This window comes from Pagrus major, chromosome 20 (genome assembly GCF_040436345.1).
Source record: "Pagrus major chromosome 20, Pma_NU_1.0".
In the NCBI taxonomy this organism is placed as follows: domain Eukaryota; kingdom Metazoa; phylum Chordata; class Actinopteri; order Spariformes; family Sparidae; genus Pagrus; species Pagrus major.
The window spans coordinates 7,811,654-7,837,887 of record NC_133234.1 but is presented as its reverse complement, the minus strand read 5'-3'; the positions used below and the strand labels follow the sequence as shown (position 1 = coordinate 7,837,887).

The 26,234-nt window shown below is 40.4% G+C and overlaps 2 long non-coding RNA genes across 3 annotated transcripts; one reads left to right on the top strand and one right to left on the bottom strand.

Moving 5' to 3' along the window:
• The first annotated feature begins 204 nt into the window (after positions 1-204).
• LOC141015670 (uncharacterized) lies at positions 205-1,608 on the top strand. Its single transcript, XR_012180564.1, has 3 exons — positions 205-237; positions 1,072-1,316; positions 1,463-1,608. It is a non-coding gene; the product is annotated as an uncharacterized lncRNA (long non-coding RNA).
• Positions 1,609-1,738: 130 nt separating this feature from the next.
• LOC141015863 (uncharacterized) lies at positions 1,739-3,226 on the bottom strand. 2 transcript variants are annotated; one of them, XR_012180570.1, is made up of 3 exons: positions 2,954-3,226; positions 2,338-2,586; positions 1,739-2,096 (listed from the first exon to the last, which is right to left on the bottom strand). It is a non-coding gene; the product is annotated as an uncharacterized lncRNA (long non-coding RNA). The 2 variants fall into 2 exon arrangements; XR_012180569.1 differs by having other exon boundaries at positions 2,338-3,226.
• Between the last annotated feature and the right edge of the window lie 23,008 nt (positions 3,227-26,234).

Here is a 26,234-nt window from a genome sequence, read left to right as displayed (position 1 = left end):
TTGTCCTTGACGCACGCTGGCTAAAGAATGTACACAAATATCTACATTTCCGGTAAGTCAGTATAGGTCTATGTTCCACTTACTGTTTTCACAATGAAACTTTGACTTCTTGTCAGTCATAATTGTCATAATCAGATTCTGAAGTAATTGTAAATGCTCTCTGTGCTCTCAGGTCTACTGCAGAATTGGAGTCGTTCCATAATCACCAGTCAAGAAAAGGACTGATGGCTCGATTCAGTATGTTCATTTTTATCTTATAAAAATAAAATACTTATTTTTAATTTCCAGAATTCAAGAGGACATCACAGTGCACAGATTTTGGTTAAAAACATACATTAAAGGTTTATTTTTTTATAGGAGGATTAGCACAGTCAAGCATGTGAACACTGATGAGCAAAAAAAAAGGCCAAAAAATATTAAGATACCTTTCTTGGTGTTTTTGAAGAGGACATTTTTGTCCCCAAATGTTAAGAACGTACATTTTTCATAAGGGTGCACAAGGGTGAAGAATAGAGACTTCCTTCAGCCAACAAGGTTTTTATTTTCTTTGCAAAGAAAAGGTCAATCAACATGCTTGCGGTTCAAAATGAAGGGAAACATTTACACCTGAGTAAAAGCCCACCTCTGATGTGTGCTTTACGTCCTTTGTCTGCTGTAGGGTCGTCCTCTTACCTAGGGTGTGTTTTCACACTCTTTTGTCTTTCACAGATGGGCAGTGACCCCCTGAAGTGTGAAGCTAAGAGGTCTAGTCAGCACAATTTAAAATACAAAAGGATTTGAGTATTGATGAGAAAGTGAGATGTTTGGTGTCTCAGGTAGTTGAAATCTAAAGGGATTCAATTTACAATTACAATTTAAAAGTCTGATATTTTGGTGAGAATGTGGGAGGTTGTGTGTCTTAGAAATAAGTTGAAATTACAGTGGTTATGATAGATGTTGCTCCCTTCAGACATTGTTCAACTGCGGGCAGAGCTTTATGCCTCAGACCTTGACGCATACAACTCCACCCTGACTAAATTCTATGCTAATATGAATGTATCACAAAGCTTCTTATCTTTTCTCTTATTACAGATACGGCAAGGTGTACAACAAAAAGTCAAAGAAGTGGAGCCTGTACACAGAAAAGGTGGAGAAGGACTACAGCTACATTCCAGACCTTCAAAGTGCAATTCTGCGGTGCAGGCTGTCTGCTACTGGGGGTTTGCCACGGACTGCAAGGAAAAGGCCAGATGATCCACGTCAACATGGGGTTCTGTCAGGTGTCCCAGCTCCATCGATGCAGGAACTTTTGCAGACCCAACTCAGCAGAGGCCTAGGTGAGTTTTCTTACAATATTGTAGCTTGATGAAGTTATAACATAATGTACACATTATGTACACGCTCTAAGTATTCTTATTCATTGATTGTCTCAAAAAATTTATTAATTATTATCAGATGTGTAATTGTGATATTCTTCCTAAAGGTAAATCACTGCCAAAGGAGTAGATCACCACAGCTGACAACTACTCCACACAGCCTGACCTGTCTCCCATCCCTGGAAACACCATGTATATACTATTCTTGAAAATCTACAGATTATTTATGTAACAATAAAAAGAGTTATACCAATTTTGTTGTTGTTTGTAATCACTTATTTTGAATGTGGTGGTGAGAAAATCTATTGCTTGTTTTGCAGATATAGTACAATGAAAGGCATTCATCTTTTTCAAAAGTTTTATTCAAAAATGACAAAATATAAATAACAAGAGACAAATTTTAAATAAAAGTAAAATATAAACAACCTTGTTATGTGCATAATGTAAACCTCAGTCCAAATGTTGCCATATAAATGGCAGGGCTTCAGTGTAAATCTTTAGATCTCTTTTCAGACTCTGCTAGGGACAAAACCCTTGTACTGTCCATTGGGGTCTGGGTAGCGGTCTCTGATTTTCCAGACACAGCAACTAGGAATAACCACTCTGTGCCCAGCACCCAGTGCCCCATATTGCCACTGATGCTGAGATCTGCAGGACGTCGAACAGGAGGCTTGGGTCCCTTGTAAGGCAGATCTGAAGCACCTGATGGGATTCTTCCAAGCTCAGTCGTCCAATTCTAGCCTGTAAAAAAAAACAGTTCATCAAGAAGATTAGACCTTGTCCTTTATTATTACTAATATTATTTTTGGTTTGTTGCCAGACCAGAGTTGAAAATTTAATTTGTTTATATTTTTCTTTTACAGTTTATGAATGACAATAAACTAAAAGAAATGTTGTGCTCACAGTAAATGGCATGTCATTGTTTACCGTTCTAGATAATGTGGAGATCATGGGGGGCAAAAGGCTATTTTAGAAAGGCTACCTGCTCTTCTGCAATTCTTTGAGCTTGCAGATTCTCCATTCGTTGAATATCCTCATCTTGTAAACGCTCTCCAGTCGCAGTCCGGCTTGCTCCACGTCCTTGACCTCGAGTTCCTCGGCCTCTGCCCCTTGCAGCCCCTCGAGCACGGCCTCCTCTGGCTCTAGCACGACCGCGTCCTCTTGGAGCTGAAGACGTGCTCGGTTGCGGACTGTAGCTCGGATCTGAGCCAGTGCTCTGATCATGTAAACTCTAACAATCAAACAACAAAGATATCGTTAGCCTAATAGCATTTCTGTCTAACTAATTTTTAGAGTAAAATTGACATATTGGCCCAAATTTACTTCTCTAACACTTCTGCATTACCCTGCATTATTGTCAATGAAAAAACCGAGTTGCTATTACATGCTATGTGACTAATAACAATAATAATAAAAATAAAACACGTTTGTCAGTGAATAACACGTAACACGTATTACAATGTAATTTAGCTGATGGGTCTGTATCCAGCCGGATCCTTGGAGAGATTCGGCAGATTCAGACCCGACCTGCCTCTGGGTCTGCACAGACTGATGTGCTAGAAAACAAAACAAAAAACATAATAATATAGTTTACTTACAGATAAATGAGACATGATTCTGTTCGTTGTTGTCCTCCAAAATACTCCGAAATAGCTAGCTCTTTAGGTTAGCTCCAGGTTAGCTTCCCTCTCCGTGCCGCTTGTCATTTTTGGTGTGCGGCTGTGCGCGTTCCTGTGTGTGGGGGCGTGGCTTGGACGGACTCACTGACGGGAGGGGGAGCAGGGGGGAGGAACTTAGAGGAGGCAGGAGGAGGTGCATTTTTCAATTCTTGCTCGCTCTCTTGCTAGTTTTCCAGGATTACAGACCCTAGCTTTAAGAGAGGATAAATAAGGAGTCTCACATCTTGAGGAAAGAAGCTGCTCTGTAGTCTGCTGGTGTGGCAGGGGATACGTCTGTATCTTTTGTCCAGCTGGCAGCAGGGTGAACAGACTGTGGCTGGGGTGGGTGTCTTTAAGTATCCTTTGGGCTCTGTGCAGACATCTCACTTCACCGAAGTTAACCAACAGTTAGCAGTTACTCTGGTATATATATGCTGCCCGCTATTGGTTTGCAGTCGCATGAATTTGAGAGGTGGCCAAATCTTACATATTGCACCTTTAATCATCCGCTGCACGGCCTTCCTGTCCTGTGCACAAACCACAAACCATGCCAGTTTGTGATACTGGTATTCTATTCTATCCTATTATTGGCTGTTCATGACATATATTTTTACTACTTCCCAATAGTATAGTATGTCTTCACCGAAAACAAAGCTGTTTTTGACAGCTAAATCCTGCTAGCTTAAAGTTACAGTTTACTTAGCTAACTGCTATAATGACCTTTAATTGATTTTATTTGTATAGGAGCTGGAGGGGGCAGTTGTACTAATTATTTGTCCCTGCAGTTTTGTTTTATCTTATAATATTATTAGCTGGCACAATACAGAAGCCCCTCCTGACAAGGGGACTCCCTAAAAACTTGGTATTTCACCCAGATGGCCATGGTTTTGCAGGATGCAGAAGCGACGCTTCAGCGAGCTTTCAGGTTTTTAAAACAATATTTGTACTTCTCAGTCACAGTTTGGTCAGATTTGGGCAATAAATATACTTAAATTTAGGACATACACTACTGGACTTAGCAATTAAAAGTGCTCGGCTAGGTTTTGGAAAAGATCATGGTTGGATTAAATGAAAAAATCAGCATTCACTTTTGTTTTCATGCAAGACAGGAGCAGAAATAATCACCAAAACTAAAAATTATCTCTGTTTGACGTTACACATGACGAGACATTCAACGAAAGTCGACGAGAACGCACATCAGGCTCAAGTCCCCTGAACAAGTGCACCTTGTGTTCTGTTTTCCCTTTTCCCAGAAACACTAATCAAGCCAGGCCTGTGATTTGACCTTGTAATCAGACCACAGGCCTCTTTCTCTAATTTCTCTGCAATTCATCATATGATCTCTTAACTGATGCAAGGCCCCAGATACCAGTGAACGTTATCCTGAATGTGTGGCATCGAAGTTGGGGCTAAAATACTGGAGTTGCCAGGTCTGTTGTACTTCCAAAAGCAGGTTATGTCATTTCATATAAGATAAAGCAAACATGGGGGAGTAAAGCTGTAGCTCATTGCTATGCTACATGTAAGGACAACAAAGAAGAAGCATCTTGCCACCAGGGCTCTAGCTCCAATGAAAGATCCTCATGCAGTGATTTTGCACAGTTTAGTCATTTCGTTACATACTGTAGATTGCAAAACACTTGAAGTGGTGCCAGTGAACAAGTGTCTGTATGGCAGACCTCGACATATGTTCCCACATGACTGATAATGTCTCCCTCTAACATATCTGTGTAAATCATTCAATCACAACGCTGTTCTGTCTTAGAAGCAAGTCTCTATCTGTGCACCCGCGTTCATCACAGACACACACCAGTCGAGTTAACATTTTCCCTCCCCATCTTCTTTTCTCGAGAGCAGAACAAAGAAATGAAAGCGGAAAGGGACTAATGGCTCGACGCGGGGCCAGAGATTCTGCGTCACCAGAGATGAAGAGCTCTCCAGCGCATGGAAATAAAAATTGCAGGAAATAATGTTACCATTCGGGGAAAAGCAATGTTTCAAGTGGAGATGCTGTCTTATTACTTTGCAGTTGATGAAAAAGTTAAAAACAACCCAGTGCAATGTCTTCCTCGATGTTTCACTCAGGTGCTATTAAAATGTCGTGTTCAGTATAATGGTCATGGCTGCACAAACTTGGAGAACTTGGAAAGAAGGTGAGTTTAACCATAAGCCCAACCTATGTACACTCCCATATCTAACTTTCTTGGGGTTGGTAAGTTGAGACGGTGAAGTGTGTGCAGGTTTATCAGAGCTCGCTCAGACATTCTTTATTATCCTGCGGTTCTCGCAAATACAAATATATGGCTCAGTTGAGCTCAGATGCTTTGTTTGCTTTACGTAATTTCCATCTCATGAATACATAAGGTGGATCAGACATACAGTTATGCAATTAATAAAGCAATAAACTCTTCTAGTTGTACTGTACATACAAGAAGCATGCTATTTTGAAAGTTTTTATCAGATAAAACTTATGAGGATGTAAAGTATTTCTCAGAACTATTAATAAATGCATATATTTAATAATTTTAAGGTATCAGGGTCTTTTAGTTTTGATTATACATCACAGGGTTGCACGAGAAAGTGAAAGTTGACGTCTCTTCATGGTGCACACACACAGAACCTACACAGACAATTATCAGCCTCATCCAGAAGAATAGATTTCTAATATGAAGACATACAAGTGGAGGCTCTGCCATAATAATATTCATGCTGAACCCAACATAAACTCCTGCTTCTTCCATCCTGCTGATGATTTTCGTCCCTAAAACGAGCTTACAGGTGAACCACCACCAAAACTGGACTGGTGTGGTGAATTCTATGTTTTAGTTACCACTTTGGAGCAGTATCAGGCAAAGTGTTGTTGCAAACACTTAATTATCAAATGGCAGCGTGTGAGCACACCCGGAAGTCCTCAAGGCAGCAGGTGTGGGTATTAGCCCCCAGGTGTCATCTGTAAGTAATTTTGTGCACTAATGCAAAGCAAACTGCTTTGGTGACTGTTTCTAGGGAATGCACGATAAGCAAGCCCAAAAATTTGTCCATTAACGATCTGAGATTTTGAAAAATTGACAAAGTTTTCTGAAAACATGAAAAGGATTCATGTCCAAGAAGTGTTCAGTTGACATCAGCAACGCCAGAAAATCAACAGCTGTGTTACGTGAGCCCATAGTGGTTGCTGTGTGTCTTGGTCGACTTTATTGTCTCTTGTATTACAGTGTCCCTTGTTTAAACAGCCTTGAGCATCTAAGGGTGTGTGTGGGCGTGTGAGTGTTGTAAGTTGCAGCAGCCTGGCTGTGCACACGTCTGGTAAAAGCCACTCAGTCTTTATGATTTATTATTTCCATTTGTTTCTTTTTTTTAAAAAAATGTTCTTTTACCCCTTTTACCACTGTTATCCCGTGTTGATAACGTGGGTGTTTTGACTGATAAACTGTGTTGTGTTGTGCCGGTGTTCGTGCAGTTTGCGTACATGCTCGTATTGCTTATCGGTCCGCAGATTCTCCAGAATACACTGGAATGACACTCCTCAGAGACATCCCTGCTGTTTATGAGCTGTTGTAAAACAGCTGCATACCGTGTGTGATTGAGGATCTGTATGAGTATGTGATGCTGCTGGCACGAGGCCGGTCGAGCATTTTGGGCGTGTTTGTGTTTGACCTTAGATAGCTTAAGTTTACAGAAGAGCTGATCATCTTTTGCCTCAGTAATAACATGACAAAAGGTGTGACATGTTGATGATTAAATCAAGCGCATCTCAGCCTATAACGTCAGCATCCAGTGTTGTGTGTGCAGAGCTCATCAGCAGCTTCGTAAGAATTTCTACGGAGCTGTTTGGTAAGAAATGTCTGTAAATTAAGTTGAGGCTGGAACAAATTCATCACAAGAGGACTGTACTTTCAAAGAGCCCATCACGTACTAAGTGGAAAACACCGGCTTCAGCTTTAAGACTGAAAGGATTGCAGTCCTGCATCCTTAGAAGGGTTTTTATTGTTGGTTTCTGTCTAATGGTCATAATTGGCTGTACCTGTAGTGCTATTTATCCATCTAGACTGTGATGGAGTGAGTTGCCGAGTTTTGGAGATATCAGCCGTAGAGATGTCTGCCTTCTCACCAGTATAACGGAACTAGATTGCACTCGGCTTGTGGTGCTCAAAGAGCCAAGAAAATACATTTAAAAAACTCAAGAGCAATGTCTCATTTAGAAATCATGACCCAGTTACTCAAGTGCAACTACTCATTGTGCTTGTGACAAGGTCGGAAGGAAACACATGGTATTCTCATCTCAGCTTAGTAAGCTAGCCTCTCATCCTTGAGTAGATGCACATTTCCTTCTGCGCGGTGTTAAGTAAAGGATATAGTTCCTACATGACACTGCTCCTAACAAGGTCTGTGGATTATCTTGTGTAACTGTGTCACGATTTCTAAAAAGAGACATTGCTGTTGAGTCTTTCAATTTTTTTTTTTTTTTTTTTTGCTCTTTGAGCACCACAAACCGAGTGCCATCTAGTTCCATTATATTCGAGAGAAGGCAGATCTCTACGGCCAATGTCTCACCCCCAGAACGATCTACATGATGTCCCTTTTAAAGGACTGATCTTTTCGTACTATGGAATGTGTTTTCATTTTACTGTACAGCCAAGGAAACTACCTAATTTTCACAGCAATTTCCGTTTCAGTTTAAATGAGACTTTTTGTTTTGGACACAATCTCTCACTTGAATGAAAGAAACCAGATCCTCTGTTTACGTGACATTTAAGAAATGGGGTTTCTACAGAGAGCTGACAATTACCAGGTTACCTAAGTGCATGATGCCATTCAGCTTTACTCATTGATCAGCAAGGCAGACCTGCATGTGGTGACATACGCTATGTTATTATCAAAACACACTGACGTCACCAGAAACAATTCTTCCTAACTACTCTGGGAATACATTACGCAACATGCACCTTTATCAGGTAATATGAACAGTATGCCATGGTCAAGGAAAAGAGTCTTTTATAAAGTATTTTATTTATTTCTACACTGTACAAAGCTGTAATACCTGTAAATTCCATGATACTGACCCCCTCTCTGTTACAGTAAGTGCCTACCTATCTGTACAGTAGATGAGTCATAGAGTGCATTATTTGTGTGGATTACGATCAAAGTGATGTCGTCTGTGTACTGTGGCAACAGAGAGACATCACATAGGTACCAGCTTAGATGTGAAAACATTCTGATCCCACACTTTGTTTCTCCCCGCTGCTTCTCTGATGGCCGACCTCCCACTCACATCCTCTCCTGAAGTTTTCAGGAGAGGATGTGATTTAAGAGTTTATTTTGACCAAACCGGAGCTGGTGAGTGTTGGAACAATGGGAAGAAGAACCAAGTTTGTTTTAAGATGATAAAATTTCTGTTTATGTGAATGGAGTCTGGTGGATCAGCCCTGGTACATGGGGTGCACGCTGTACCAGGTGAGTTACCAGGGCCCCCTAAAAAGGATTTTAGCTCCTTGACAAAAAGGTGTATCTCTGTAGGGATCACATCAGCTGTGAAACCTGTCAACATGTTCACGTTGTGCATTAGTACTCAGTACTCATGGGCCAGACATGCACATCTACAAAATCGGCCCTTCATTTTGATCTCAAGTACACATCTGTGGAGTTTCCTACTTGAAGTTGTGACGCGCTTGTCTCAATCGCCTTAGTACTGTCGAAGAATCACCGCTAACAAAGTGGATCCGATAATTCAGTTACAAACACTTTTCATTTCCTAGAAATTCTTCACAGTAATTGAATTGGATTTTTGCTGAATACAACTTGGTTGTAATTGTTTATTGTGTGCTATCCACCCTTGACATTTAAATGTCACAATGCAGTTACTGCATATGAACCACGCGACCACTTTAGTGAATAAGGACGGATGCAGTCAAGAGCACTTGAGTCAGAGACAAGTCCAAGTCAGACATGAGGAGGTTAATGCTGAGATGTTAATATAATATTAATTGGAATAATCCTAATGTCTAAATACTGTTCATGCTGTTGTTTATAGTCAGAGTCAACGGTAATAAAAGACGTGCAGTGCAGTGTATGTGATATGAATTTTGTGTTCCTCTGGTGAACTGACAGCTGTCTGACAGCAGGGTAGGTTGGCTTCTTCAGTCACACCTGTCCTGTTAGCAGCGCCTCTTAACGCCTGTCAGATGCAGACCCATCACACTTGAAGCGACGTATTTCACACCATGCTGACGGCTTTAAACCTATGGAAACCAGCGGCACCAGCCACGAGGTTTCACAGATTACTGCATGTGGTGGTTCTGCCAAGTTCTGCAGTAACTGGTTGCTGTTAAAACCCTGCTGCAGAGGGATGCCACATGCATCAAGTTTTGAATTTCATCTTTAATATTCTCTTTTAATGTTTTCAACAACTGCAGTGTCATATGATTCAGTCAAGTCAATTTTATTTATATAGCGCTTAATCATAATATATCAGGGCACTTTTTCTACAAAGCGGGTTTGACCATACTCTTTATATTAAGTATAAAGTACCCAACAATTCCCAACATGAGAAAGGTCATGGCGACAGCGGCAAGGAAAAACTCCCCGATAACATGCGAAGACCTCGAGTAGAACTGCACTTCGACTGATTGGGCTGAGAGAGAGAGAGCAGGAAGAAAGAGAATATACAGTAGCACAACGCAAGTTTTACATAGAGATGTAAAGTAATAATGATAATTATAATCAGAAATAATAGAACTCAAAGCAGCAGGTGTTGAGCAGGAACATGGGGGCAGTAAGTGGCTTACAATCACAGATCCACACTCTGCAGCTCAGTCAATGTCAATGAGTATAGTTAATGGGTTTTCTGTTAAATGCATGATATAAGGTCTGCGGTTACCACAGGCGTAAGTCATTTGCGTGTTTTGTTCTGCGACATAAAATACATCGGTAAATGTCCTACAATTAAATCATAAAGCGTTTATGTTTGCTAACAAGTGGCTAAATGAGACTACAGAAGTTGTCGCGGACATTAACGTCATCATGCCGAGCACAGAGACTCATCTACTCACTAGTCCGTCTTTACAGGCCGACTTTAGTTGCAAACATTCCAACTCTAACTTCACAACTTGTAGGTTGATCGATTTACAGAAATCATGTAATTGTATAGTGAGACGCTTAGTGGTGGTGATGTTTAAGTCATGCGACTGCACTGTAGTCTGTTTATAGCTGTTAGCTTTTTACTTCTAGCAATTTAATTTATGCTTCGAAAACCATCAAAGCAGTGTTCATCTGTGAAGATTCTCTTGCTGAACAAAACGTGAAAGTATCACAAACCTGCCGCAGAGGTTATTTTACATTATGCTATGAGCCACCTTTTCAGTCTGGCTTAACATAGTGTCTTTTGATTTTAATGTTTATATACTTATTATGTTATTTATTTATATATATATATATATATATATATATATATATATATATATATATATATATATATATATATATATATATATATATATATATATATATATATATATATATATATATTTCCAACCCTGTAACGTGTGTTTGTCGCCTAACTGGAGCATAATTACAGTGCAGTTGTAACATCAAGAAGGGTAAAAAAAGTGACTTCATCATTAGAAAATGTGTTTATCTGTGTTAGTGCCACAGTTAGTGTCATTGCTTCCTTCTGTGACTAAAGACCAAAGCCTTATTTCGACTGTTAGGACAAGAATAAAATTATTCATTTCACAGTTAATTTTTTTCTCATAACTCTGTAAACAAAAATGTTTACAGTCCCTGTAGTGGCCTCCCTGTGCAGGCCAGTCATTCGACTATGAAAAGAAAAACATGATCTGACTCACTGTGAACCCTTTTTTCTAACTTTGTCGCATCTCCTCAGAACTTGTCTCTGGCCACACACTGGCGGAAAGCCTACTTTTCTCAGTTTATCCCCGTCACCTATACATCCATCTAAAACTATACACTGACTCAGACTGCAGTATACAGTAGCTCTTCTCATATAAGCAGTGCAGTGTGTGAACTGCAGACACTGTGCTATTGCAGAAGCATAAGAGCAAATAAAGGGTAGAAGATCCTGTCAGAGTGTCAAAGGAGAGAAGTGTTTCAGAAAAGTGTCTGTGACGAAGCAGGCTTGGGAAAAAACACTGAAATTCATCACATTACAGACGTCATTCATAACACCATACCTGACCAGAGAAGAGAGCGGAAAATGCATTATCATTGGCCCACTTCACACAGGGGGGTGAAATGTTTTTTAATGTCTGACTATGATTTCAGTTTCAGTCATCTAAGTATGTGCATGGTGAAGATTTACTGGCTCCTGTGGTCTCTAAATGGGAATTCTTGTTCCTCTTAAGGGACTTTATGGACAGTTTTGGACTAGGAGTTGTGTTGAAAATGGGCAGGGTTAGGTATATTTTCTTTTTGCTGACGGGGTGATCATGGGAAGGCAAAGGATGCTCTTTGTATTTTTATTAGTCCAGGTTTATATAATACATTTTTTGCAAGCACAAAGTAACAACTTCATTGAAATTAGAGGCTTATATTTTATCAAAAATCCAGGACAAACAGAAACAGCGTAATCAGTGTATAAAAAACATAACTACATTGATAAGATCACAAAGTATTCTGAACAGTAACAAGGACATATACACACAAACTCCCTCATAGTGCAACAAGAACGTCCATTGCATACTTTAAACATTTCAATGCTCAACGCAAAAGATATTCTATACAAAATTCTGAAAATATACTTTTTAATTCTACCGCAGTCAGAACAAACCTAACCCAGCATCTCTCTGAATGTGAATGCTCCTCTGGAAGGAAATTATGTTTGTAATAACCTGTTGAGTAACATATGAACTGAACATTCAGTTAACCATACACTGCAACGTAAGGTCATGCCATAAATGTTACACTCGTGCAGTGTGATTAGATAAGAGGTTTTATTGCTTTTTCAAAATTTTAGAAAGTGGTCTTCATGACCTTGTGGACACTTCTTATAATTCCTGTTCCCACCCTGCACTTAACTGGTGTGTTTTCTTCTGAACAAACACTTCCATACAAAATGTTTTTGTCCCTGAACCACACAAAACATTCAGGTCATCTATGAAGCATATTTTCACCGGGGTTTAGCCAGCTGGTTACATAATGTTACTTGTGTTTTTTTTGTGCCCATGGAGGAGTCATTAGCACATCCCATAATCCTCTGCAACTCCTCAATAAAATGCACAAAAGACTGGCTTTTTAACTGAGACAACTTCAACCTTCCACATGAATGCTTAGCCATAATTGCCAGACACAGCAGCAAACAGGAGGATCCTGCTCTTTCCCTTTTCACGAGCAGGCAGGACGACCTGTTTATGAAGTTCTCGGTCCTGATTGGATAAAATGGGCAGGGATACCAGAACATTTCTATTCTCTTTTACAGCATGAGCGTGGGAAAGAGAGACATGGTTACTAACCAATCACTCACAGCAGCTTTAAGTGAATATGTTTCGCCCCCCTTTTCTCCACAACAATTATTTTTATACAGTCCCTAAGTGTACCATGTGTTCATGCGCATTATTTTATACATTAGTGAAAAGTCAGGAAATCTTGTTTGAAAAAATATAATCTGATAGTAAAACATGCTTGATAAATGGTGACATAAAGAGCTGCTGGCAATTTGTGTTTGTACATACTGTATAGTGTGTGTGTGTGTGTGTGTGTGTGTGTGTGTGTGTGTGTGTGTGTGTGTGTGTGTGTGTGTGTGTGTGTGTGTGTGTGCGTAGATGGCTTTACATTGATGATTAAAGGTCACAGCCTTTATCTGCGTAACCCAGCTCATCCAGGCACAGAATGCTCCCTCCCAACATCCTCTCTCTCGGCTGTGACCTTCCCACAGTGTTCAACTTCTCACAGCTGCACTACTCACACTCTCTCTCTCTCTCTCTCTCTCTCTCTCTCTCTCTCTCTCTTCTCTCTCTCTCTCTCTCTCTCTCTCTCTCTCTCTCTCTCACAGACACACACACACAGACACACACACACACACACACACACACACACACACACTCACACTTGGAAGCATTTTTTGTGTGTCCCATATGGCAATAAGTAATTATGTTACCACACATTACATTAAACACACACACAGTATTTGTATTCACAGCCACTATGTAAACTCATGAACATAAATGAGAGGTAATGAATCTTCTTTCACCCTCCCAGCTTATGAATACTATAAACAGTGTCTGTTTTTCATTTAGTTCTTGTTTATTTGAAAAAAGCGATCCGGATGCACACAGTGCAAATGCATTTTAAGCGTGGGTGCAGAGGTGGCAACAGAAGCAAACATGACAGGTGTTATTGTATAGCCTGAAGGCCTTTGTGAGAGCAAGGCTGGCATAGAAAGGGTTCATTTGCAGAATCATAATCCTGCCCACAAGAAAATTAACTGGATAGATCCTAAGCCCACATGTGTATGACCAAAAGGAGAAATCATCTGTAACAGAGCAGCAGTCAATGCTCAAAGACAACATGGTCTGAGCAGAGAGCGACTGAAACAATCTGCTAGAGGCATTGGAATGGATCAAGGACGCTTGTGTCTCATGCAAAACTTCCCATGTTTTTTTTTGTTTTTTTTTAAAGAGCTGCCATCTGACGTCTCAGAGCCGCTCTGCAAAGGCAAGATAAAGGTTCAAAAAAGAGACAAAACAAAGAAACGAAGAAAAGTACGGGGTTGAGCAATGAGCGAAGTGATAATATACAGTGTACAACATGTGATGGTTAAAGGAGCAGTGTGTAGGATTTAGTGGCATCTAGCTGAGAGGTTGCAGATTGCAATCAACATAACCCCCCCTCACCCCTCTCTGTTCAAGCATGTAGGACAACCTGTTGTGATCTTCAGGTAACCTAACAATCCAAAAGGCCCTCTCCAGAGCCAGTGCTTGGTTTGTCCATTCCAGGCTACTGTAGAGACATGGCGGGCCAACATTGCAACTCTCTGGAAGAGGCCCCGCTTCCTCTGTAGCCTTATTCTAAGGTAATGAAAAACGCAAATTAATTTGTTTAGTATTTGCTAACATTAGCCAACATAGAGAGCTGGCTGCAAAACATTGGAAATGACTCTCTTCTTTTTGTCTATATTTTCTCAGCTGCTTGTTTTAATTTTGTGATAAAACCATTTGAATGTGTATCCAACATTCTGAAATGCAGTGTGACAGTAGCATTAGAGGATAAGAGTTCATCAGGAAAGTGACCCAATAATGTCAGTTACACAGCAATCTGTTATTGTGGCTAATGTTGGTTTATGTTTGCTTCCCTAGTCGGGGTCATTCCTATGTTTCCAGGGTTCTGTGTTCCCAAAATACATGTGGAACACATGGGAACATGACAAAAGCTCCTTTGTTCCAAGGGTCATATGTTCCCCTACATACAGTACATACAGTCCTCTCCCAGGGTCCTATTCCTCCTATGTTTCCCGGCCATAGCACACAATATGAACCTGGAAACAATGTTCCCTAGCTCTATATTTGCTTAATATGACATGGGCAACTTGTCAAAGGGGTTTTCTGTTCCCAAGCACTGCCATATCGGTTAGGGTTAAGATTATATGCTTTAGGTTAAGGGTAATGGTTGTGTCTATTGTTGTTTTGAAGCATGACTCCAATAAAAAAAAGGATATTCGTGAAATAGTTTACCTTGAATCGAGTCAAATTTGACCCGAACACAGTATGAGTGTCGCAGAACCCTGTGAACATAGCACCTTGGGTACCTAGGTTTCTGGAAACGTAAGAACATAAGACCCTGGGAACAAGCAATTGTAAGTTAGTTAGAACATACATACACTCCCCATTAGCCACCATAGCTACTGGTGTTGCTGACTAGGGCTATGGCAATACCTCTGACCAAATTGAATTGAACAACAGTGTGTTTTATTGCTCAGAAAATTAATTTAGGGAAGGACTAAGGGGAGGACTTGGTTTTTTCCTATCACATAGTCTTACTATGAAACCAGGCTCTTGCTGAACTGAACCTCCTCCACCATGCCACCCTGCCAGTCTGATGGAGGATTCTGGCTGAAGACTGTTAAGATCATAATTAATTTGTTTTTGCAGACAAAAACATAATTTGAGCTACAACTGACTGTGCAGCCTTACAGAGCTGATTCATACTGCATGCCAGTGAGACATCAGCACGTTACATCTGAGAGATTCCTTAAATGTCAGCACGTTGGCAGACAGAGGCTGCAGCAGAGCTAGAGCAAGAACATGGAAGAAGTGTTTGTATCAGGCTGATCTACAGTGCCAATAAAAAGTTTTCATTCCCTTAGACATGTTTTTCAGACAAGATAAACACAAGAGACTCTTTAAAGAGACATTTCTAGAAATGTCTATACCTTAGTGATGTACAAATTAAAAACCAAAGATAATCTGGTCTGTATCTGTGTTGCACATCATAACAATGCAACTTGCCCTCTTCCTTTTTTGGTAAAGTGGATCAAGCTTGTTAAGGTTTATTGGAGAGTGGGACAGCCTTATCTAAGCAGATTTACACCTGTCCTAATAACCCATTTACTTATTTGTTTTTTAATATTTCATTGCCTGCCTTGATTTGGGTTGTGACCAGTATATCACCCTTATGTGTAGTTGGCTTTACATATTCTTTGTTTGGGGACCCACAGACCCCAAGGCTGTATGTGTACAAATGAATAATAATTTCAAATTCAACCATTTCTTTCTTTCAAATGACTGAAGAAAGGAATACCAGGACCCAAGGTTTTGCAGCAGAACATTGTGAGTAACGAGATGACCAATGTTCACCTGTTTGTCTGATTGGCTGATTGCTTTATTTCTTCATGTGAATCACATTTGTATTTTAAGCAGTCTCTAAAGGCTTTTTTCATTCAGTTTCCTTCAGATTTATAGTATTTAACAGTTATACCCAGACTAAGAGTACCTGCAAATGGGGAAAAACTGAATAATTAGCCCTGCACAAAATTATCACACAGGCTGTGTGTGATTGGGGTGTGATTTCCCAACACCTCTCTGATGTCAGGTCCTGTCATACACCACCTGCTGAGGCTAGTTGGGGTTTCACAGTTATGTTTGTCACCGAATGTGTCATGGCTGCTCTCTCCACTATCTGTGTGTGAATTTTGAACCTACTGTTGCCTAACACACTGAGTGATTTCAAGACTGATATTGAGGAGCAAAATGAGCCAGGTTCTAGCTAAGTAATCATTTTGCGCACAGACAAAAAATCTACTTTTTAAAATAGACACATTCAGTTCTAACAATGGCAACCATGGAAAAAAATTAATCAAGATAATAACGTGAAGTCGGCAGTTCAATTACAGAGCATGTTTAATACTGTATATGCCTGCAAATATAAGCAGTGTGAACGTATGTGAATTAAAACAGATCTTTTGTAAATATAGTTTTAGCGCAGTCGTGAGGCTTACCTCCCTGAGCGTGTTAATGGGAATATCTATTATGAGTTAGCATTAAGCTAATGGGCAAAACGCTTGAAGAATTCATACTGTATTATTTCCTCGTAGATGGATTGCAATTCATATACTCTTGGTTTCATACTAAGGTTTCAGACATACTGACATGTCCTGTTTTAGTAAACTAAACAGCATGCGGGAAAGGAATTTCAGACACAACCAGGGGCTGCTTTTTGGGTGACAACTGACTCTCTATAACCGTAAGGATGTTCTCTCTAGTACCGAAATTTGGCACAGATTGATTTAAAGTGAATAGGTACTCAAAAGAACCTACGTAATTTGTTCAGTAACCTTAAAAATACAGAGTTCACTACCCAAACCTAATTAAAAGCCTACATTTTCATACTTTGGCACTGCTCTATTCAGTCCAATTATATCTATATCATGCACAAGACTGTGCACATTGATACACTGCATGGAAATTACTTGGCAACACATACCACCGCTCCAGAGCAGACAGCAGTGTATGCAGTGACCTTTGAGGCTTTACGGCTCTGACAGTCACGATAATTATAGTCTCCATGCGTAATTCTTCATAGATGAGTCCAAGTAAAAGACAGATACGTGGGTTGCTCATCCGAAACAGTACTGGAGGGAAAATGATGAAATACGCTGATATCAAACAGTCCCCAGCAGCTGTAGTACAGCATTAAGTCCCAGAAGGCTTTAAAACAGCTCATGTGATCTGGATGTTTTAGTGTATATCCTCTGAACTTCTATCCTCACTCTCCATTCGTTCAACTTCTTCTAGCAGTTAAGATACAGTTTCTTGCATGGAAGTAGTCTTCTATAAACATAGTGTCGTCTCCTCTTCTTATGATCCTGCTTCACAGTGTTTTCTGATGTCAACAGCTGACAGATAAAGCTATTTTCCAATTAATGATCTCTCGAAAGAAGCATCCAAAACCAATAGTGAGACATCTTGGGAAATGGACTTGAGAATTAGGGCTGATCACACAGAGACACATTAGTAGGAACTCCTCACCAGCAAGAAGTTCAGCAGTTGAAATAAACTTTACAGCACAAGGACTGTGTTTCCCATTAATTACATATGATGGCTGGGTGTGCATGCAGCCAGCCCCACTGGCGCTCCACGCTTTTTTGTCCAAAACATGCTTTTTTTTCGAGGCATCCGCACCTCTAGTGACGAGTCTGTGTGATTGGCTCCTCAGATGAGAAGATTGATGCCACTCTATCGTCAGTACTGTAAATTAGGGGTTGACCCTATTTCAGGGCCAATACTGATACCAATTGTTAGTTATCAAGGAGACAGTCCATATTGGGAAAAGGGTGGGGATGGTGGAAGGTTTCCATAAGCACAGGACTTAGATTCAGGAGACCACTGTTTGTGTCAAATATAAAACCAGAAGTCTATGGTGAAGTTTTTTTAACTCCATGCCATAATGTAAGTTGTAATGCAAGTTGTTTTAACAGAAGTTACGGATGTAACTGTGATTTTAACCCAGACCACCATGTTTTCCTAAACCTAATCAAACTACGACTGTACAGTCTGCAACAGTCATGCTGTTTAGGGAACAGTGATATATGTAGTTCTGGGACAAACAACCTAACCAGCCTTTTACATATGAAGACATGTTGCAATCTTCTCATCTAACTAAAGGTCAGAAAGTGTAACATCCTAAAATGTCTAGCTATTCTTTGAAAGCGGAAGTATTTTCAGCTATCATCGCAGCATGCTGTAGCATATAGCACCAGTTTCAGGTCCATGCAATCACAAAAGTGAGAGAGATGATGTGTATTTTATTTTCAGTGTGCCAAATCTACCAAACTGATACACCTGCCACATAGGAAGCCACTGAAACACTTCAGATGACACAGGATGAAGTTATCTCCCACAAGAGAGAGGAAAAACAGCCAGTTTGTCTAAACTAACCTCACAGCACTTGAGCAAATTGCTGTTGGCAGAGCGTTGAGGCGAGTGATTGAGATGTCAGACAGAGCAACACTTCAGTTTCCTCAAGTCAGACATCCACTTGACTGGAGCGCCTGTTGACTTTGTACGTCAGCACAGAATACAGATACAGTCACACATCATACTACTTTCACTTGCTGGACAGACAAACATTGGTTTTATAAAGCATCTACTGGTTGAGTATCGGACAATAACACGCTTTTTCACAGTCCTGTTGGGCCATCATTCAATAACCACGACATCTTTGTTACATCTTAAAAACACTGTAAAATGAAAAATCACATGCATCTTACTTTTGCACTAACTACAATATAATTTTACCATTTGGATTATGATCGTTGACAAGATGTTGAGTCACAGTTCATCAGAGGCAAACACAGATACTTTTCTTGTAAATAACTGTTTGCTTGCTCTCTACAAAAACAGTCCTTGTCTCTATGTTGTCCTCAGTTCAGCTGAGTTGGAAAAATAGGATCATCTTGTTATGTGTCTTATGTAATGTGGTCTGTGTTCATATTTTGTATTCCTGGTATCATGACATCCTTGCTGACCTGTTTTTATTTTTTTGACTTCATCTTAAGCTGCTCTGTTGGGCTGCTCTCGTATATTTTCTTTTACTGTTCTGCAGATCACTCTTTCCATTGCTGTTCAAAGCTGCTTTTTGTAAAGTAGTTTGCAATGCTGATTTTGATGAGTGCTGCTTAAAAAGTTCTTTTTAACGTGTGTTTATTTTTTCATTTTTTTCATTTTACACAAATACACAAGAGCATTTACTGTATCGCTTTCCTTATTTTTTGCCTCGCTGTGTCTCCCTCAGTCTAGTTTACATAGCGTCAGTGTAACAACCTGTAAACACTAGATGTTATTATATTACCACCTTATAAAGTTGCTGTTGCGAAAAAGGTCAGCAAACAGTTCCATATTTACACATGAAGAAGATACGGAGCAAATTCAGCATTCATTAAAGATGCACTATGTAAGAATTGGCCACGTGTCAAATTCATACTCCAAACAAATGGGGAGCAGCTTATCACCGGGGTAACCGCTAACTGCTGCTAACTGTAGCTGCCAACTTTAGCTGCCATTAGCTAATTAACACAGCTAAAACACCTTTTTTACTTTTTTTTAATAATTTTTCAATCCTATGAGCTCACACAAACACAACGGCAGAGACACAAATCTCATAGATACTGTATGTCAAGCTTTCTGCACTGCTATATATAAAAATGTATATCCATAAGTTGAACGAATTCTTTAACAGCTGCTGTAACCACAGACATAGAGCCAGTATGGATAATGACTTTCCATTACTGTAACTCTACTGTAATGGCGATTATGTAAGCCTAGAAGCAGCATCAAGGAGAGGCAGTATTTCTACGAATATGAAGCACTCACTGTGCTTCCTACATCAGTGAAACAAGATAAATTGTCTTTGTTTTCTGGCACTTGAGTGCACATGCACGTGTCACAACAAGACACGTCCGTAGGAGTGAATGGACTGAGAGTGGGCCGACATCTGAGAGATGTATGTGTGTGCCAGAGTGTGTGATTGGTTTTAGCCCACAAGCCTCGTGGATCACTTAATGGCCTCTCTCTCATCTTTTTTCTTTCTAGACAGCCCTGTACTGAAGTGCAATACGCCTACTCAAACACGTCCTCAGTGCCATCATAATAAATGTTCGTCAGTGCCATCAAAAAATATCACAAACAACATTTATATTAGCATTTTCAGGCCCATTGCTGGCCATGCTGAAATAAAACCAGGACTGACTGCTGGTAGGAAATGGCCTGCCTCGTAATAAATCTATGTTACTTACACCTTTTTACAGGCATGAGCAAACATTATACAGGAAGTTTTAGGCACTTTAACAAAAGACCAATGCTGTTCTTTGTCTTGGCAGAGAATGTCTCCTTAATTTGTTTTTTTAAGAAACATGCTAATGCCAACACCTGTACTGTGTTAAAGCAGTGGGAAATGATGCCCATATCGATTGAAAATGACATGAAGTTAATTTTGAACCATAGGGTCACCAATATTTGGCTTAGGTTGGGCTTAGGATTTCAGATTTTTAAAAGAAAGAATCTTTTTAGAGGCCCCATATTGGAGAAACTGTAGATTTCCACATCTTTTTAGATTATAATGCAGGTGTAGGTGCTATATAAATACTGTGTTGTGATGTCATAACTATACCACCTCAGCACAATTCCTGCTCAGGCCTGTGAAAGATGACCAATCAGAGCAGACTGGGCTTTTTGGGAAACTGACCATAAAGAGACAGGCACTAAAATAGAGCGCTCAGACAGAGGGTGAATAGAGGTGCTGCAGCAGTGGTCAGTCAATGAAAAATCATGTGTTTTTGAACATTAAAGCAGGTCCATACATTTGCATAATGTGTGTTGTGACTCGAGGACGAAACAGGTTTCCCACTGCCCCGATGACGGCACACAGCGTCAGTCTGTGTCTAAAAACAACAGAACACCAGGGGAATCGAGGGAATGCCATGTAAGTATTAACATACTGACTCTGAGGAGTAGCGTTGCGTGCGTGCGCACACACACAAACACACACACACACATTTGTGAGTGACAACTTGGCATCAATGCGCGGCATCACACTGTGAGCCTTCCTCTGTGTTGCAGCCTCAATCTGTTACCCACGACGTCAATGTGTGAAGTTTCCTGGCAAAGAAAATGGAGTCAGAATCGGGGATGCTCAGTGCGCTCTCTCAGGCGCACACACTCACAATAAACACAAATATAGACATGAGATACAGACGGATACACAGTGGAGTCAGTAGTAATAGCCATCATAGCTGTTAAAAAAAAGTGTCACCTAAAACTAAAGCTCCACCTAAAACTAAAGCTCCAAAGGAGGGGACAAACTAAAATAAAAAAGGATAATATTTAGCGCTTTTGATAACCAAAGAGCGGATATTGGGCCACGAGCAGCAGTCTCACATCACCCCTACCGAGGTTTAAAATCCACAGGACATCCCAGTGAAATCCAACACTTTAGCACCATCTTTGAAGAAATGTTCACACCGAAAATGATTCATCGCACCAGAAAGGAAAACTACGACATTTTTTTGGGGGGGGAGTAATTTCCTCTGTTTTATTTATTTATTTACGTTCTAATTTTAGCCCTTTCCTCTCACTTCAGAGCTGGATGATTCAAGACTTATGGTGGCACATCTCCATCCCGCGCGTGCTTTCATGCACACACACACACACACACACACACACACACACACACACACAGTACCCTCACCACACACCAGAGAGGGTTGTGGTGAGTCAGTCTGTGCATTGCACTGGCACAGAGCCCTCTTTCTTTTTCCTCTCTCTTCTCAGGCCACACGCACATATGCACACAATGATACAAACGCTGTGTCATTTGCGTCATCCTCTATTTCCACGGCTCCTGCACCGATACAGTCCGAGTCTCCTTTGCCTCTCAGCTCGCTGCATTATTTATCACCTTGCTCTCAACGGAAAACTTCACAGCCTTGAACCTGGCTCTTGGAAGATGACCCCATGATGGAAAAAACAAAACGAAATCCAATGATATTAAAGTTTCACAACAACCTGTTGAGTCACGCAACATTAACCTTATGAGGGGAACACCAGGACTCAACTACAAGTCAAACTATACATCAACCTAGAGTCGTTTGAACAATTAAAAAACATATGTATCAACATGGCTGTGTCAAGTAAATGAGTGTAAAAGTTGCCAAATAAAATCATCCATAAAAAGGCTGCCAGCTGCCTTACTTGACCTACTTACCCATTCTTGACAAGTAAACTGCAGTCACTCAACCATTACACATTGACTAACCTGTTGTGTATGCATTGCATACTCTAACTTTTAACCGTTAACTGTTGCTATCAGATACTTTAAAGCTGCACTAATACTAAATGTATTATTTTGCCAATGGATCTAATAATTATGTGTAATATGAAAGGGTTCAACCATAGTGATGAACTCACAGAGAGTGACTTTCAGCCCATTATCTTGGATTTCAGGTCCAGAAATGTACTGCTGTCATCAGCAGGCAGCTGAAAATAATTGCTAAGTCTGCTATATACCTGCCCTTTGGACAACGATATGCCGAAAATGTTAGCGATTATGTAGTCTTGCCTAGCCAGATCTCCACAGCGCTGTCAGCATTGGCAAAAAGGTCTCCCTGGCTCCTCCCATTAGGCGAAGAAATGCTATGGCTTGTTTTTGGTATCTCTTTAAACCAATCACAATCATAACCAGAAATGCCAGCGATGCTGCCCCTGGCAAAAAAAAAAAAATGTCAGGGTGAACTTGCAATAACAGGGCTAAATCCCCACAGAAGAAAAGGTAAAACTGTTAGCTTGTTTACATTTGTACAGATAGAGACCAGGTTACGGTGAGGGTTTTTTAAGAGCTCAGATCTTCTTTTTTCCATTTCAAAGTGACACCATGGAGGACAAATGTTGGGCTTGGGTGGGCGATTTGTGACAGGATGCTGAGGGTTCCTTTATATCAGGCCATACATAGAGAGTGTTTGGTGATTATGTGCCAGATTCAATAAGGAATTAACAATAGGAGAGGGTGAAATGAAAACAAGCATGTTTGTGTGCGTGAGTGTGTGTGTGTGTGTGTGTGTGTGTGTGTGTGTGTGTGTGTGTGTGTGTGTGTGCGTGTGCGTGTGCGTGTGTGTGTGCGTGTGTGTGTGTGTGTGTGTGCGCGTGTGTGTGTGTGTGTCGTGAGCAGCCTAATGTGAAAATTTTCCAGCTCGGTCCTGTGCCTGGAAATGAAGCAGCTCTATAAAGAGATGTTGCCTCTGCAGCCGTCAACAGCCATGTCTGTTCCTCTGTGAAGATGGATTGCAAAGTGATGTGGTGGTCTGGTCCACTGTGGAAATTTACCTGTGTTCTTCCTCTCCATTTCTCACACACAAACACACATGGCACACGACGGCAGGCAGAAACAAACACACACAAAACAAGCTGTTCTTCCCATGGTGAGAACACATAGGAAATTAATCATGATAAACTTTACACAGTGCACAGCTTATCAACCCAAGCTGAAACACAGACAGCATGCTTTCTGGGTTCAACTCAGTTTCTCACTTGCATAACAATCTATAATTCCTGCTCTCTTCATTTTTCTCCGTTCTGCAGAAATAATCAAGCCCTACTTGGAAATGAATCACATTTGCAGGGACCTTTAGCAGAACAGGATTCGCAATTAGTGATTATGTGAAGTGAGTGTGTGGCAGTGGGCAGTGTTCCTTCCTTTAGAGAAGAAATGTAAAAAAAGAAAACCTTCAGTGCTGGACTTAATTGTTCTGCCCTGAAACTAATGCAAATTTCATTGTCTTCCTCTGAAAAGAAAATGAAAAAACCCCACCCAGTGTAAGCCTGACGCGCGTTAATGGTTTCTTCACAGCTTTTGACAGAAATACTTTGAACTCAATGCCTCCCTGATGAACTAGCCGTAGAGTTGAAGATTCGGAGAAATATACTGTTATTTAAGCTTGTTTCATCCCAGCCTCAAATAAAAAAAAAGTCTCCCTTCTGATACTCTGATATTTTTTTATATCCAACTGCACTCAAGGAACAAAATTCTCTCCCCTGCTTGACCCACTTTCCTTTGACGTGCCTTATCTTTATCTAGTTCACGTAGTGGTTGCAGTTATTCTCAGAATGTTGGCCACCGGGTGTAAAAATACTGAAATCGAAAGTGTTGATGGATCTCTCACTGAAGTACTCTCTCTCAGTGTTTTCACCAGTGAGAGGGAGATAATCATACACCTTAGTCAAAAAAAAAACATGACCTCCAGCTGCATTCTGGTCTAATAAGGCTGCTGTCAGTTCACAAACCGGGATCTTTTTTTCTTCATTGACACTCTCGCTATGACTGCTGGACATTGTTGAAACAGGCAGCTCTTGGTAAAAGCCTGTTTAGAGGAGACTGTGCCATTTATCACAAAAAATTAAATCAACAAAGGATTAAATGATTGTGTATGTGAAAGGGAAGAGAAAGATAGAAATACCACCCATTTCTGCTGTTCCACTCAGCTCTATGAGCATTTTAGTGTCTTTCAGCTCACTATTTTGGTGTCACAACTACAGCTGCAACTTTACTGATTTAGTTCACTCTCACAGTTCGTCGGCGAGAGTGAGAGTGAACAGTAAATTTGCAGCAGTTTTCAGCAAAAAAAAACTCTAAAAACAAACTACGTTTTTGCTACGTGCCCGGCACCAAACAGAAGACAGACACAGTTAGTATAGCTGCTGAACATAGAGGAGCATTAAGCAGCTACCTTACAGAGCTGGATATTTCATTCAAAACGGAGCTGAAAGGAGAGCAAATGCTGGCATGCTCCTTTAAACATCCACAGCAGTAAAATGCAACATACACATTAATGTCATGAATTAAATTCTGATAATTAAATTCACATGGGTTGTTACACTCCAAAAAACGTATCCACCATTTTACAGCAGCTTCTGTCACAATGTCACAAGTCTTTCAGGCCCCTGTGCGTCACGAGAAGTTGTAATTACACAGCTTGGCCACTATGTCAAATTGGCTTCAAAGCAGCTTGTCCTAAAGGGTTTTGGCTTGATACATATCATTCTCAAACTTGCTACAATGATTCAACACACTGCATACTCAAGGGTTCAATCTGAGCACTGTATATGGGCTGCTAGAAATATGATTTTGGTGCCAATCTCTTAAATACTTGTTGCTTCCCAATTCTCACGTAAAGCTTCTTAATGCAGCAAGTTTAACCCTTCTAGACTCATAGGGGAAAAAACAGAGTTGCCAGGTGTCTTTCTGAAGGCAACTTGAAAGTGCAATGGCTTTGACCCACATTATGGAGTCTATATGTGGACATTCAGCTGTCTTCCTGATGACAGTGCAAACATTCATCCCTCAGATCTTACTTAACCTCAGTAAGTGCTTATGATACACTTGGCAGACCCAGTTTTAGGTTGCTTGCTGCACAAATAGAATTGAATTGAAAGAAAAAGAGAACAGAAACCATTTTTTACAAGTGAGAATTACTCAAATGCATAATGGTTTGGAATGGAATCATCAATTTAGAAAACTTGTTATGCTGACAAAGCTGGCCTCAGTCAATTGAAACCATTAAAATAAAACCATGTTCATTAAATACAATGCACTGAGAGACGGGCATAAGGGCGACAACACCAGTTACCATAAAATAAGCTTATCATTGTTACTGTACTGTAATCGAGTGCAGGTGTGTGTGTGTTTTTTCCAGTGTTTGACTTCCACCCATAACACCAGCTCAGCAAAACACGGCGTCCTGTTCCTGCAGCCACACAGATGGATGGAGAGAGAGAGAGACTAAAAGACAGATGACAATATGCCAGACTGACAGATTGACAGAATGAGTCAGTCACTGGCAAAAACATGCAAACTACTGACTCAGATATTTCATACCACCTGGGATGTCTCTAACGCATAAACACAAGAGGAATCACATACACCTGCACAGAGTCACGCACGCACATGCAACAGGTAGAGAGAGGCAAGCACACACTGCAGTGTGCAAAATCATCAGTACTTGATTATAACTACAAAGTATTTTTTAACAGTGTTGGATACATTTGCTTTTTGAACAGTCCATAATTAGCTGGTCATTCCTATGGTGAGGCTAGCAGCTGTGGAGCAGTCCGCTAAGATTTAAAGCTGGATATTATATTTTTTGTTACCAACATACAGATGATGTCTTGGCATCAAAAATGCATTATACCATAGTTTGGCCTTGGGTAACTTTGTTGATACATGC